At 56.8% G+C, this 14,563-nt stretch overlaps 1 protein-coding gene across 2 annotated transcripts in view; it reads right to left on the reverse strand.

Annotated features, from left to right (window-relative positions):
• LOC142316948 (microtubule-actin cross-linking factor 1, isoforms 6/7-like) overlaps nucleotides 1-13,461 on the reverse strand; it is a 204,694-nt gene extending 191,233 nt beyond the window's left edge. For both annotated transcript variants that reach the window (XM_075352764.1, XM_075352766.1), the window contains exon 1: nucleotides 13,377-13,461. The gene's annotated coding sequence lies outside the window, so the exon portion shown is untranslated. The remainder of the gene's footprint in view (nucleotides 1-13,376) is intronic.
• Between the last annotated feature and the right edge of the window lie 1,102 nt (nucleotides 13,462-14,563).

A 14,563-nucleotide genomic window follows, 5' to 3' on the forward strand; every position in this document is an offset into this window, starting at 1 on the left:
TGGAGCAGGTCAGTCCCACCTGTCTGTGTCTCCTCTATCTCAGCCTCTCTCTATGGAGCAGGTCAGTCCCCACCTGCCTGTGTCTCCTCTATCTCGGCCTCTCTCTCTATGGAGCAGGTCAGTCCCACCTGCCTGTGTCTCCTCTATCTCAGCCTCTCTCTATGGAGCAGGTCAGTCCCACCTGCCTGTGTCTCCTCTATCTCAGCCTCTCTCTATGGAGCAGGTCAGTCCCACCTGCCTGTGTCTCCTCTATCTCGGCCTCTCTCTATGGAGCAGGTCAGTCCCACCTGCCTGTGTCTCCTCTATCTCAGGCCTCTCTCTATGGAGCAGGTCAGTCCCACCTGCCTGTGTCTCCTCTATCTCAGGCCTCTCTCTATGGAGCAGGTCAGTCCCACCTGCCTGTGTCTCCTCTATCTCGGCCTCTCTCTATGGAGCAGGTCAGTCCCACCTGCCTGTGTCTCCTCTATCTCGGCCTCTCTCTATGGAGCAGGTCAGTCCCACCTGCCTGTGTCTCCTCTATCTCGGCCTCTCCTCTATGGAGCAGGTCAGTCCCACCTGCCTGTGTCTCCTCTATCTCAGCCTCTCTATGGAGCAGGTCAGTCCCACCTGCCTGTGTCTCCTCTATCTCAGCCTCTCTCTATGGAGCAGGTCAGTCCCACCTGCCTGTGTCTCCTCTATCTCAGCCTCTCTATGGAGCAGGTCAGTCCCACCTGCCTGTGTCTCCTCTATCTCGGCCTCTCTCTATGGAGCAGGTCAGTCCCACCTGCCTGTGTCTCCTCTATCTCAGCCTCTCTCTCTATGGAGCAGGTCAGTCCCACCTGCCTGTGTCTCCTCTATCTCAGCCTCTCTCTATGGAGCAGGTCAGTCCCACCTGCCTGTGTCTCCTCTATCTCAGCCTCTCTCTATGGAGCAGGTCAGTCCCACCTGCCTGTGTCTCCTCTATCTCGGCCTCTCTCTATGGAGCAGGTCAGTCCCACCTGCCTGTGTCTCCTCTATCTCAGCCTCTCTCTCTATGGAGCAGGTCAGTCCCACCTGCCTGTGTCTCCTCTATCTCAGCCTCTCTCTATGGAGCAGGTCAGTCCCACCTGCCTGTGTCTCCTCTATCTCAGGCCTCTCTCTATGGAGCAGGTCAGTGCCCACCTGCCTGTGTCTCCTCTATCTCGGCCTCTCTCTATGGAGCAGGTCAGTCCCACCTGCCTGTGTCTCCTCTATCTCAGCCTCTCTCTATGGAGCAGGTCAGTCCCACCTGCCTGTGTCTCCTCTATCTCGGCCTCTCTCTATGGAGCAGGTCAGTCCCACCTGCCTGTGTCTCCTGCTATCTCAGCCTCTCTCTATGGAGCAGGTCAGTCCCACCTGCCTGTGTCTCCTCTATCTCGGCCTCTCTCTATGGAGCAGGTCAGTCCCACCTGCCTCTGTCTCCTCTATCTCGGCCTCTCTCTATGGAGCAGGTCAGTCCCACCTGCCTGTGTCTCCTCTATCTCGGCCTCTCTCTATGGAGCAGGTCAGTCCCACCTGCCTGTGTCTCCTCTATCTCAGCCTCTCTCTATGGAGCAGGTCAGTCCCACCTGCCTGTGTCTCCTCTATCTCGGCCTCTCTCTATGGAGCAGGTCAGTCCCACCTGCCTGTGTCTCCTCTATCTCGGCCTCTCTCTATGGAGCAGGTCAGTCCCACCTGCCTGTGTCTCCTCTATCTCGGCCTCTCTCTATGGAGCAGGTCAGTCCCACCTGCCTGTGTCTCCTCTATCTCGGCCTCTCTCTATGGAGCAGGTCAGTCCCACCTGCCTGTGTCTCCTCTACCTCAGCCTCTCTCTATGGAGCAGGTCAGTCCCACCTGCCTGTGTCTCCTCTATCTCAGCCCCTCTCTATGGAGCAGGTCAGTCCCACCTGCCTGTGTCTCCTCTATCTCAGCCTCTCTCTATGGAGCAGGTCAGTCCCACCTGCCTGTGTCTCCTCTATCTCAGCCTCTCTCTATGGAGCAGGTCAGTCCCACCTGCCTGTGTCTCCTCTATCTCAGCCTCTCTATGGAGCAGGTCAGTCCCACCTGCCTGTGTCTCCTCTATCTCAGGCCTCTCTCTATGGAGCAGGTCAGTCCCACCTGCCTGTGTCTCCTCTATCTCAGCCTCTCTCTATGGAGCAGGTCAGTCCCACCTGCCTGTGTCTCCTCTATCTCAGCCTCTCTCTATGGAGCAGGTCAGTCCCACCTGCCTGTGTCTCCTCTATCTCAGCCTCTCTCTATGGAGCAGGTCAGTCCCACCTGCCTGTGTCTCCTCTATCTCGGCCTCTCTCTCTATGGAGCAGGTCAGTCCCACCTGCCTGTGTCTCCTCTATCTCAGCCTCTCTCTATGGAGCAGTTCAGTCCCACCTGCCTGTGTCTCCTCTATCTCAGCCTCTCTCTATGGAGCAGGTCAGTCCCACTTGCCTGTGTCTCCTCTATCTCAGCCTCTCTATGGAGCAGGTCAGTCCCACCTGCCTGTGTCTCCTATATCTCAGCCTCTCTCTATGGAGCAGGTCAGTCCCACCTGCCTGTGTCTCCTCTATCTCAGCCTCTCTCTATGGGGCAGGTCAGTCCCACCTGCCTGTGTCTCCTCTATCTCAGCCTCTCTCTATGGAGCAGGTCAGTCCCACCTGCCTGTGTCTCCTCTATCTCAGCCTCTCTCTATGGAGCAGGTCAGTCCCACCTGCCTGTGTCTCCTCTATCTCAGCCTCTCTCTATGGAGCAGGTCAGTCCCACCTGCCTGTGTCTCCTCTATCTCAGCCTCTCTCTCTATGGAGCAGGTCAGTCCCACCTGCCTGTGTCTCCTCTATCTCAGCCTCTCTATGGAGCAGGTCAGTCCCACCTGCCTGTGTCTCCTCTATCTCAGCCTCTCTCTCTGTGGAGCAGGTCAGTCCCACCTGCCTGTGTCTCCTCTATCTCAGCCTCTCTTTGGAGCAGGTCAGTCCCACCTGCCTGTGTCTCCTCTATCTCAGCCTCTCTCTATGGAGCAGGTCAGTCCCACCTGCCTGTGTCTCCTCTATCTCAGCCTCTCTCTCTATGGAGCAGGTCAGTCCCACCTGCCTGTGTCTCCTCTATCTCAGCCTCTCTCTATGGAGCAGGTCAGTCCCACCTGCCTGTGTCTCCTCTATCTCAGCCTCTCTCTATGGAGCAGGTCAGTCCCACCTGCCTGTGTCTCCTCTATCTCAGCCTCTCTCTATGGAGCAGGTCAGTCCCACCTGCCTGTGTCTCCTCTATCTCAGCCTCTCTCTCTATGGAGCAGGTCAGTCCCACCTGCCTGTGTCTCCTCTATCTCAGCCTCTCTCTCTATGGAGCAGGTCAGTCCCACCTGCCTGTGTCTCCTCTATCTCGGCCTCTCTCTATGGAGCAGGTCAGTCCCACCTGCCTGTGTCTCCTCTATCTCAGCCTCTCTCTATGGAGCAGGTCAGTCCCACCTGCCTGTGTCTCCTCTATCTCAGCCTCTCTCTCTATGGAGCAGGTCAGTCCCACCTGCCTGTGTCTCCTCTATCTCAGCCTCTCTATGGAGCAGGTCAGTCCCACCTGCCTGTGTCTCCTCTATCTCAGCCTCTCTCTCTGTGGAGCAGGTCAGTCCCACCTGCCTGTGTCTCCTCTATCTCAGCCTCTCTTTGGAGCAGGTCAGTCCCACCTGCCTGTGTCTCCTCTATCTCAGCCTCTCTCTATGGAGCAGGTCAGTCCCACCTGCCTGTGTCTCCTCTATCTCAGCCTCTCTCTCTATGGAGCAGGTCAGTCCCACCTGCCTGTGTCTCCTCTATCTCAGCCTCTCTCTATGGAGCAGGTCAGTCCCACCTGCCTGTGTCTCCTCTATCTCAGCCTCTCTTTGGAGCAGGTCAGTCCCACCTGCCTGTGTCTCCTCTATCTCGGCCTCTCTATGGAGCAGGTCAGTCCCACCTGCCTGTGTCTCCTCTATCTCAGCCTCTCTCTCTATGGAGCAGGTCAGTCCCACCTGCCTGTGTCTCCTGTATCTCAGCCTCTCTCTATGGAGCAGGTCAGTCCCACCTGCCTGTGTCTCCTCTATCTCGGCCTCTCTCTATGGAGCAGGTCAGTCCCACCTGCCTGTGTCTCCTCTATCTCAGCCTCTCTCTATGGAGCAGGTCAGTCCCACCTGCCTGTGTCTCCTCTATCTCAGCCTCTCTCTATGGAGCAGGTCAGTCCCACCTGCCTGTGTCTCCTCTATCTCAGCCTCTCTCTCTATGGAGCAGGTCAGTCCCACCTGCCTGTGTCTCCTCTATCTCAGCCTCTCTCTCTATGGAGCAGGTCAGTCCCACCTGCCTGTGTCTCCTCTATCTCAGCCTCTCTCTATGGAGCAGGTCAGTCCCACCTGCCTGTGTCTCCTCTATCTCAGCCTCTCTCTCTGTGGAGCAGGTCAGTCCCACCTGCCTGTGTCTCCTCTATCTCAGCCTCTCTATGGAGCAGGTCAGTCCCACCTGCCTGTGTCTCCTCTATCTCAGCCTCTCTCTCTGTGGAGCAGGTCAGTCCCACCTGCCTGTGTCTCCTCTATCTCAGCCTCTCTCTCTATGGAGCAGGTCAGTCCCACCTGCCTGTGTCTCCTCTATCTCAGCCTCTCTTTGGAGCAGGTCAGTCCCACCTGCCTGTGTCTCCTCTATCTCAGCCTCTCTCTATGGAGCAGGTCAGTCCCACCTGCCTGTGTCTCCTCTATCTCAGCCTCTCTATGGAGCAGGTCAGTCCCACCTGCCTGTGTCTCCTCTATCTCAGCCTCTCTCTATGGAGCAGGTCAGTCCCACCTGCCTGTGTCTCCTCTATCTCAGCCTCTCTCTATGGAGCAGGTCAGTCCCACCTGCCTGTGTCTCCTCTATCTCAGCCTCTCTCTATGGAGCAGGTCAGTCCCACCTGCCTGTGTCTCCTCTATCTCAGCCTCTCTCTCTGTGGAGCAGGTCAGTCCCACCTGCCTGTGTCTCCTCTATCTCAGCCTCTCTTTGGAGCAGGTCAGTCCCACCTGCCTGTGTCTCCTCTATCTCAGCCTCTCTCTATGGAGCAGGTCAGTCCCACCTGCCTGTGTCTCCTCTATCTCAGCCTCTCTCTCTATGGAGCAGGTCAGTCCCACCTGCCTGTGTCTCCTCTATCTCAGCCTCTCTCTATGGAGCAGGTCAGTCCCACCTGCCTGTGTCTCCTCTATCTCAGCCTCTCTTTGGAGCAGGTCAGTCCCACCTGCCTGTGTCTCCTCTATCTCGGCCTCTCTATGGAGCAGGTCAGTCCCACCTGCCTGTGTCTCCTCTATCTCAGCCTCTCTCTCTATGGAGCAGGTCAGTCCCACCTGCCTGTGTCTCCTGTATCTCAGCCTCTCTCTATGGAGCAGGTCAGTCCCACCTGCCTGTGTCTCCTCTATCTCGGCCTCTCTCTATGGAGCAGGTCAGTCCCACCTGCCTGTGTCTCCTCTATCTCGGCCTCTCTCTGTGGAGCAGGTCAGTCCCACCTGCCTGTGTCTCCTCTATCTCAGCCTCTCTCTATGGAGCAGGTCAGTCCCACCTGCCTGTGTCTCCTCTATCTCAGCCTCTCTCTATGGAGCAGGTCAGTCCCACCTGCCTGTGTCTCCTCTATCTCGGCCTCTCTCTATGGAGCAGGTCAGTCCCACCTGCCTGTGTCTCCTCTATCTCAGCCTCTCTCTATGGAGGAGGTCAGTCCCACCTGCCTGTGTCTCCTCTATCTCAGCCTCTCTCTATGGAGCAGGTCAGTCCCACCTGCCTGTGTCTCCTCTATCTCAGCCTCTCTCTCTATGGAGCAGGTCAGTCCCACCTGCCTGTGTCTCCTCTATCTCAGCCTCTCTCTATGGAGCAGGTCAGTCCCACCTGCCTGTGTCTCCTCTATCTCAGCCTCTCTCTATGGAGCAGGTCAGTCCCACCTGCCTGTGTCTCCTCTATCTCAGTCTCTCTCTATGGAGCAGGTCAGTCCCACCTGCCTGTGTCTCCTCTATCTCAGCCCCTCTCTATGGAGCAGGTCAGTCCCACCTGCCTGTGTCTCCTCTATCTCAGCCTCTCTCTATGGAGCAGGTCAGTCCCACCTGCCTGTGTCTCCTCTATCTCAGCCTCTCTCTATGGAGCAGGTCAGTCCCACCTGCCTGTGTCTCCTCTATCTCAGCCTCTCTCTATGGAGCAGGTCAGTCCCACCTGCCTGTGTCTCCTCTATCTCAGCCTCTCTATGGAGCAGGTCAGTCCCACCTGCCTGTGTCTCCTCTATCTCAGCCTCTCTCTATGGGGCAGGTCAGTCCCACCTGCCTGTGTCTCCTCTATCTCAGCCTCTCTCTATGGGCAGGTCAGTCCCACCTGCCTGTGTCTCCTCTATCTCGGCCTCTCTCTATGGAGCAGGTCAGTCCCACCTGCCTGTGTCTCCTCTATCTCGGCCTCTCCTCTATGGAGCAGGTCAGTCCCACCTGCCTGTGTCTCCTCTATCTCAGCCTCTCTCTATGGAGCAGGTCAGTCCCACCTGCCTGTGTCTCCTCTATCTCAGCCTCTCTCTATGGAGCAGGTCAGTCCCACCTGCCTGTGTCTCCTCTATCTCAGCCTCTCTCTATGGAGCAGGTCAGTCCCACCTGCCTGTGTCTCCTCTATCTCGGTCTCTCCTCTATGGAGCAGGTCAGTCCCACCTGCCTGTGTCTCCTCTATCTCAGCCCCTCTCTATGGAGCAGGTCAGTCCCACCTGCCTGTGTCTCCTCTATCTCAGCCTCTCTATGGAGCAGGTCAGTCCCACCTGCCTGTGTCTCCTCTATCTCAGCCTCTCTCTATGGAGCAGGTCAGTCCCACCTGCCTGTGTCTCCTCTATCTCAGCCTCTCTCTATGGAGCAGGTCAGTCCCACCTGCCTGTGTCCCCTCTATGTCGGCCTCTCTCTATGGAGCAGGTCAGTCCCACCTGCCTGTGTCTCCTCTATCTCAGCCTCTCTCTCTATGGAGCAGGTCAGTCCCAACTGCCTGTGTCTCCTCTATCTCAGCCTCTCTCTATGGAGCAGGTCAGTCCCACCTGCCTGTGTCTCCTCTATCTCGGCCTCTATATGGAGCAGGTCAGTCCCACCTGCCTGTGTCCCCTCTATCTCAGCCTCTCTCTCTATGGAGCAGGTCAGTCCCACCTGCCTGTGTCTCCTCTATCTCATCCTCTCTCTATGGAGCAGGTCAGTCCCACCTGCCTGTGTCTCCTCTATCTCAGCCTCTCTCTATGGAGCAGGTCAGTCCCACCTGCCTGTGTCTCCTCTATCTCATCCTCTCTCTATGGAGCAGGTCAGTCCCATCTGCCTGTGTCTCCTCTATCTCAGCCCCTCTCTATGGAGCAGGTCAGTCCCACCTGCCTGTGTCTCCTCTATCTCAGCCCCTCTCTATGGAGCAGGTCAGTCCCACCTGCCTGTATCTCCTCTATCTCAGCCTCTCTCTCTATGGAGCAGGTCAGTCCCACCTGCCTGTGTCCCCTCTATCTCAGCCTCTCTCTATGGAGCAGGTCAGTCCCACCTGCCTGTGTCTCCTCTATCTCGGCCTCTCTCTATGGAGCAGGTCAGTCCCACCTGCCTGTGTCTCCTCTATCTCGGCCTCTCTCTATGGAGCGGGTCAGTCCCACCTGCCTGTTTCTCCTCTATCTCAGCCTCTCTCTCTATGGAGCAGGTCAGTCCCACCTGCCTGTGTCTCCTCTATCTCAGCCTCTCTATGGAGCAGGTCAGTCCCACCTGCCTGTGTCTCCTCTATCTCGGCCTCTCTCTATGGAGCAGGTCAGTCCCACCTGCCTGTGTCTCCTCTATCTCAGCCTCTCTCTATGGAGCAGGTCAGTCCCACCTGCCTGTGTCTCCTCTATCTCGGCCTCTCTCTATGGAGCAGGTCAGTCCCACCTGCCTGTGTCTCCTCTATCTCGGCCTCTATATGGAGCAGGTCAGTCCCACCTGCCTGTGTCTCCTCTATCTCAGCCTCTCTCTATGGAGCAGGTCAGTCCCACCTGCCTGTGTCTCCTCCATCTCAGCCTCTCTATGGAGCAGGTCAGTCCCACCTGCCTGTGTCTCCTCTATCTCAGCCTCTCTCTCTATGGAGCAGGTCAGTCCCACCTGCCTGTGTCTCCTCTATCTCGGCCTCTCTCTATGGAGCAGGTCAGTCCCACCTGCCTGTGTCTCCTCTATCTCAGCCTCTCTCTCTATGGAGCAGGTCAGTCCCACCTGCCTGTGTCTCCTCTATCTCAGCCTCTCTCTATGGAGCAGGTCAGTCCCACCTGCCTGTGTCTCCTCTATCTCGGCCTCTCTCTATGGAGCAGGTCAGTCCCACCTGCCTGTGTCTCCTCTATCTCAGCCTCTCTCTCTATGGGGCAGGTCAGTCCCACCTGCCTGTGTCTCCTCTATCTCAGCCTCTCTCTATGGAGCAGGTCAGTCCCACCTGCCTGTGTCTCCTCTATCTCGGCCTCTCCTCTATGGAGCAGGTCAGTCCCACCTGCCTGTGTCTCCTCTATCTCAGCCTCTCTCTGTGGAGCAGGTCAGTCCCACCTGCCTGTGTCTCCTATATCTCAGCCTCTCTCTATGGAGCAGGTCAGTCCCACCTGCCTGTGTCTCCTCTATCTCAGCCTCTCTCTCTATGGAGCAGGTCAGTCCCACCTGCCTGTGTCTCCTCTATCTCGGCCTCTCTCTATGGAGCAGGTCAGTCCCACCTGCCTGTGTCTCCTCTATCTCAGCCTCTCTCTCTATGGAGCAGGTCAGTCCCACCTGCCTGTGTCTCCTCTATCTCAGCCTCTCTCTATGGAGCAGGTCAGTGCCACCTGCCTGTGTCTCCTCTATCTCAGCCTCTCTATGGAGCAGGTCAGTCCCACCTGCCTGTGTCTCCTCTATCTCGGCCTCTCTATGGAGCAGGTCAGTCCCACCTGCCTGTGTCTCCTCTATCTCAGCCTCTCTATGGAGCAGGTCAGTCCCACCTGCCTGTGTCTCCTCTATCTCAGCCTCTCTCTCTGTGGAGCAGGTCAGTCCCACCTGCCTGTGTCTCCTCTATCTCGGCCTCTCTCTATGGAGCAGGTCAGTCCCACCTGCCTGTGTCTCCTCTATCTCAGCCTCTCTCTATGGAGCAGGTCAGTGCCACCTGCCTGTGTCTCCTCTATCTCGGCCTCTCTCTCTATGGAGCAGGTCAGTCCCACCTGCCTGTGTCTCCTCTATCTCGGCCTCTCTCTATGGAGCAGGTCAGTCCCACCTGCCTGTTTCTCCTCTATCTCAGCCTCTCTCTCTATGGAGCAGGTCAGTCCCACCTGCCTGTGTCTCCTCTATCTCAGCCTCTCTATGGAGCAGGTCAGTCCCACCTGCCTGTGTCTCCTCTATCTCGGCCTCTCTCTATGGAGCAGGTCAGTCCCACCTGCCTGTGTCTCCTCTATCTCAGCCTCTCTCTATGGAGCAGGTCAGTCCCACCTGCCTGTGTCTCCTCTATCTCGGCCTCTCTCTATGGAGCAGGTCAGTCCCACCTGCCTGTGTCTCCTCTATCTCGGCCTCTATATGGAGCAGGTCAGTCCCACCTGCCTGTGTCTCCTCTATCTCAGCCTCTCTCTATGGAGCAGGTCAGTCCCACCTGCCTGTGTCTCCTCTATCTCAGCCTCTCTATGGAGCAGGTCAGTCCCACCTGCCTGTGTCTCCTCTATCTCAGCCTCTCTCTCTATGGAGCAGGTCAGTCCCACCTGCCTGTGTCCCCTCTATCTCAGCCTCTCTCTCTATGGAGCAGGTCAGTCCCACCTGCCTGTGTCTCCTCTATCTCAGCCTCTCTCTCTATGGAGCAGGTCAGTCCCACCTGCCTGTGTCTCCTCTATCTCAGCCTCTCTCTCTATGGGGCAGGTCAGTCCCACCTGCCTGTGTCTCCTCTATCTCGGCCTCTCCTCTATGGAGCAGGTCAGTCCCACCTGCCTGTGTCTCCTCTATCTCAGCCTCTCTCTATGGAGCAGGTCAGTCCCACCTGCCTGTGTCTCCTCTATCTCAGCCTCTCTCTATGGAGCAGGTCAGTCCCACCTGCCTGTGTCTCCTCTATCTCAGCCTCTCTCTGTGGAGCAGGTCAGTCCCACCTGCCTGTGTCTCCTCTATCTCAGCCTCTCTATGGAGCAGGTCAGTCCCACCTGCCTGTGTCTCCTCTATCTCGGCCTCTCTCTATGGAGCAGGTCAGTCCCACCTGCCTGTGTCTCCTCTATCTCAGCCTCTCTATGGAGCAGGTCAGTCCCACCTGCCTGTGTCTCCTCTATCTCAGCCTCTCTCTATGGAGCAGGTCAGTCCCACCTACCTGTGTCTCCTCTATCTCAGCCTCTCTCTATGGAGCAGGTCAGTCCCACCTGCCTGTGTCTCCTCTATCTCAGCCTCTCTCTCTATGGAGCAGGTCAGTCCCACCTGCCTGTGTCTCCTCTATCTCAGCCTCTCTCTATGGAGCAGGTCAGTCCCACCTGCCTGTGTCTCCTCTATCTCAGCCTCTCTCTATGGAGCAGGTCAGTCCCACCTGCCTGTGTCTCCTCTATCTCAGCCTCTCTCTATGGAGCAGGTCAGTCCCACCTGCCTGTGTCTCCTCTATCTCGGCCTCTCTATGGAGCAGGTCAGTCCCACCTGCCTGTGTCTCCTCTATCTCGGCCTCTCTCTATGGAGCAGGTCAGTCCCACCTGCCTGTGTCTCCTCTATCTCGGCCTCTCTCTATGGAGCAGGTCAGTCCCACCTGCCTGTGTCTTCTCTATCTCGGCCTCTCTATGGAGCAGGTCAGTCCCACCTGCCTGTGTCTCCTCTATCTCGGCCTCTCTCTATGGAGCAGGTCAGTCCCACCTGCCTGTGTCTCCTCTATCTCGGCCTCTCTCTATGGAGCAGGTCAGTCCCACCTGCCTGTGTCTTCTCTATCTCGGCCTCTCTCTATGGAGCAGGTCAGTCCCACCTGCCTGTGTCTCCTCTATCTCAGCCTCTCTCTATGGAGCAGGTCAGTCCCACCTGCCTGTGTCTTCTCTATCTCGGCCTCTCTATGGAGCAGGTCAGTCCCACCTGCCTGTGTCTCCTCTATCTCGGCCTCTCTCTATGGAGCAGGTCAGTCCCACCTGCCTGTGTCTCCTCTATCTCGGCCTCTCTCTATGGAGCAGGTCAGTCCCACCTGCCTGTGTCTTCTCTATCTCGGCCTCTCTCTATGGAGCAGGTCAGTCCCACCTGCCTGTGTCTCCTCTATCTCAGCCTCTCTCTATGGAGCAGGTCAGTCCCACCTGCCTGTGTCTCCTCTATCTCAGCCTCTCTCTCTATGGAGCAGGTCAGTCCCACCTGCCTGTGTCTCCTCTATCTCAGCCTCTCTCTATGGAGCAGGTCAGTCCCACCTGCCTGTGTCTCCTCTATCTCGGCCTCTCTCTATGGAGCAGGTCAGTCCCACCTGCCTGTGTCTCCTCTATCTCAGCCTCTCTATGGAGCAGGTCAGTCCCACCTGCCTGTGTCTCCTCTATCTCAGCCTCTCTCTATGGAGCAGGTCAGTCCCACCTGCCTGTGTCTCCTCTATCTCAGCCTCTCTCTATGGAGCAGGTCAGTCCCACCTGCCTGTGTCTCCTCTATCTCAGCCTCTCTCTCTATGGAGCAGGTCAGTCCCACCTGCCTGTGTCTCCTCTATCTCAGCCTCTCTCTATGGAGCAGGTCAGTCCCACCTGCCTGTGTCTCCTCTATCTCGGCCTCTCTCTATGGAGCAGGTCAGTCCCACCTGCCTGTGTCTCCTCTATCTCAGCCTCTCTCTATGGAGCAGGTCAGTCCCATCTGCCTGTGTCTCCTCTATCTCAGCCTCTCTCTCTATGGAGCAGGTCAGTCCCACCTGCCTGTGTCTCCTCTATCTCAGCCTCTCTCTATGGAGCAGGTCAGTGCCACCTGCCTGTGTCTCCTCTATCTCAGCCTCTCTCTATGGAGCAGGTCAGTCCCACCTGCCTGTGTCTCATCTATCTCGGCCTCTCTCTATGGAGCAGGTCAGTCCCACCTGCCTGTGTCTCCTCTATCTCAGCCTCTCTATGGAGCAGGTCAGTCCCACCTGCCTGTGTCTCCTCTATCTCAGCCTCTCTATGGAGCAGGTCAGTCCCACCTGCCTGTGTCTCCTCTATCTCAGCCTCTCTCTATGGAGCAGGTCAGTGCCACCTGCCTGTGTCTCCTCTATCTCAGCCTCTCTCTATGGAGCAGGTCAGTGCCACCTGCCTGTGTCTCCTCTATCTCAGCCTCTCTCTATGGAGCAGGTCAGTGCCACCTGCCTGTGTCTCCTCTATCTCAGCCTCTCTCTATGGAGCAGGTCAGTCCCACCTGCCTGTGTCTCCTCTATCTCGGCCTCTCTATGGGGCAGGTCAGTCCCACCTGCCTGTGTCTCCTCTATCTCAGCCTCTCTCTATGGAGCAGGTCAGTCCCACCTGCCTGTGTCTCCTCTATCTCAGCCTCTCTCTATGGAGCAGGTCAGTCCCACCTGCCTGTGTCCCCTCTATCTCAGCCCCTCTCTATGGAGCAGGTCAGTCCCACCTGCCTGTGTCTCCTCTATCTCGGCCTCTCCTCTATGGAGCAGGTCAGTCCCACCTGCCTGTGTCTCCTCTATCTCGGCCTCTCTCTATGGAGCAGGTCAGTCCCACCTGCCTGTGTCTCCTCTATCTCGGCCTCTCTCTATGGAGCAGGTCAGTCCCACCTGCCTGTGTCTCCTCTATCTCAGCCTCTCTCTATGGAGCAGGTCAGTCCCACCTGCCTGTGTCTCCTCTATCTCAGCCTCTCTCTATGGAGCAGGTCAGTCCCACCTGCCTGTGTCTCCTCTATCTCAGCCTCTCTCTATGGAGCAGGTCAGTCCCACCTGCCTGTGTCTCCTCTATCTCGGCCTCTCTCTATGGAGCAGGTCAGTCCCACCTGCCTGTGTCTCCTCTATCTCAGCCTCTCTCTATGGAGCAGGTCAGTCCCACCTGCCTGTGTCTCCTCTATCTCAGCCTCTCTCTATGGAGCAGGTCAGTCCCACCTGCCTGTGTCTCCTCTATCTCAGCCTCTCTCTATGGAGCAGGTCAGTCCCACCTGCCTGTGTCTCCTCTATCTCAGCCTCTCTCTATGGGGCAGGTCAGTCCCACCTGCCTGTGTCTCCTCTATCTCGGCCTCTCTCTATGGAGCAGGTCAGTCCCACCTGCCTGTGTCTCCTCTATCTCGGCCTCTCTCTATGGAGCAGGTCAGTCCCACCTGCCTGTGTCTTCTCTATCTCGGCCTCTCTCTATGGAGCAGGTCAGTCCCACCTGCCTGTGTCTCCTCTATCTCAGCCTCTCTCTATGGAGCAGGTCAGTCCCATCTGCCTGTGTCCTTTCTATCTCCCCATCCATTGTGACGTACCCCGATGTCTCATCCCCTCCAGTCTGTATATAATGCAGTCACCCCAACATCTCACTCCTCCCTGCGGATTTTGGGGCAGGGGTGCCCCTCTACTTACCTCCCAGCATGCATCAGTCAGGTCGGGCAGGGACGTCTCCATCATCTGTAAGCAGAGCCACAGGGAGCGCACCTGGTCCTGCACCTCCGCCCTCCACAGCCGCCATGACTCCCTGCTGTGCTGCCTGAGGAGGAGAGGACAGGTGAGAAGTGGGGGCAGGGAAAGGGGCAATAACCCCCCGGGGCGCAGACACTGTGATCTATCATTTCTAGCACTCACACATGGTTTGGCGGGATTATGTACATTATAGATTATTTCTACATCACCTGTGGCGGATATTGTGCATTATATAGTAGAGTAACGCTGTGCGGTATTTGTGAGCACTTTACAGTCTGCATGTTGTATAGCGGTGATCATGCACTGTGTTGCGGTATTACACTGCTCAGCGGTATGATTTGATAACAATATGTTTAATATTTGCATGTCATATTATTTGGAAAATGTATCTTGCCCACTATAAGGCAGTGTAGTCTGAGCCCAGCACTATTATAGGGGCAGGATATACTGTATATACTGTATATATGGTACAAAGCTCTGAAGATCAATAGTGGTAGGACAATGTTGCGTGTATAGTGTATAGTGTTAAGTGTCCGCTGTGCTATCACGTCTCTATTAGTCAGGGCCAGGATCGGTCACTGCTCCGGCTCCGCTGTGTTATCACGTTTCTATTGGTCAGGGCCAGGATCGGTCACTGCTTCGGCTCCGCTGTGTGATCATGTCTCTGTCGGTCAGGGCCAGGATCGGTCACTGCTCTGGCTCCGCTGTGTTATCACGTTTCTATTGGTCAGGGCCAGGATCGGTCACTGCTTCGGCTCCGCTGTGTGATCATGTCTCTGTCGGTCAGGGCCAGGATCGGTCACTGCTCTGGCTCCGCTGTGTGATCATGTCTCTATTAGTGAGGGTCAGGATCGGTCACTGCTCCGGCTCCGCTGTGTGATCACGTCTCTATCGGTCAGGGCCAGGATCGGTCACTGCTTCGGCTCCGCTGTGTGATCATGTCTCTGTCGGTCAGGGCCAGGATCGGTCACTGCTCTGGCTCCGCTGTGTGATCATGTCTCTATTAGTCAGGGTCAGGATCGGTCACTGCTCCGGCTCCGCTGTGTGATCATGTCTCTGTCGGTCAGGGCCAGGATCGGTCACTGCTCTGGCTCCGCTGTGTGATCATGTCTCTATTAGTCAGGGTCAGG

This window comes from Anomaloglossus baeobatrachus, chromosome 6 (assembly GCF_048569485.1).
Source record: "Anomaloglossus baeobatrachus isolate aAnoBae1 chromosome 6, aAnoBae1.hap1, whole genome shotgun sequence".
In the NCBI taxonomy this organism is placed as follows: domain Eukaryota; kingdom Metazoa; phylum Chordata; class Amphibia; order Anura; family Aromobatidae; genus Anomaloglossus; species Anomaloglossus baeobatrachus.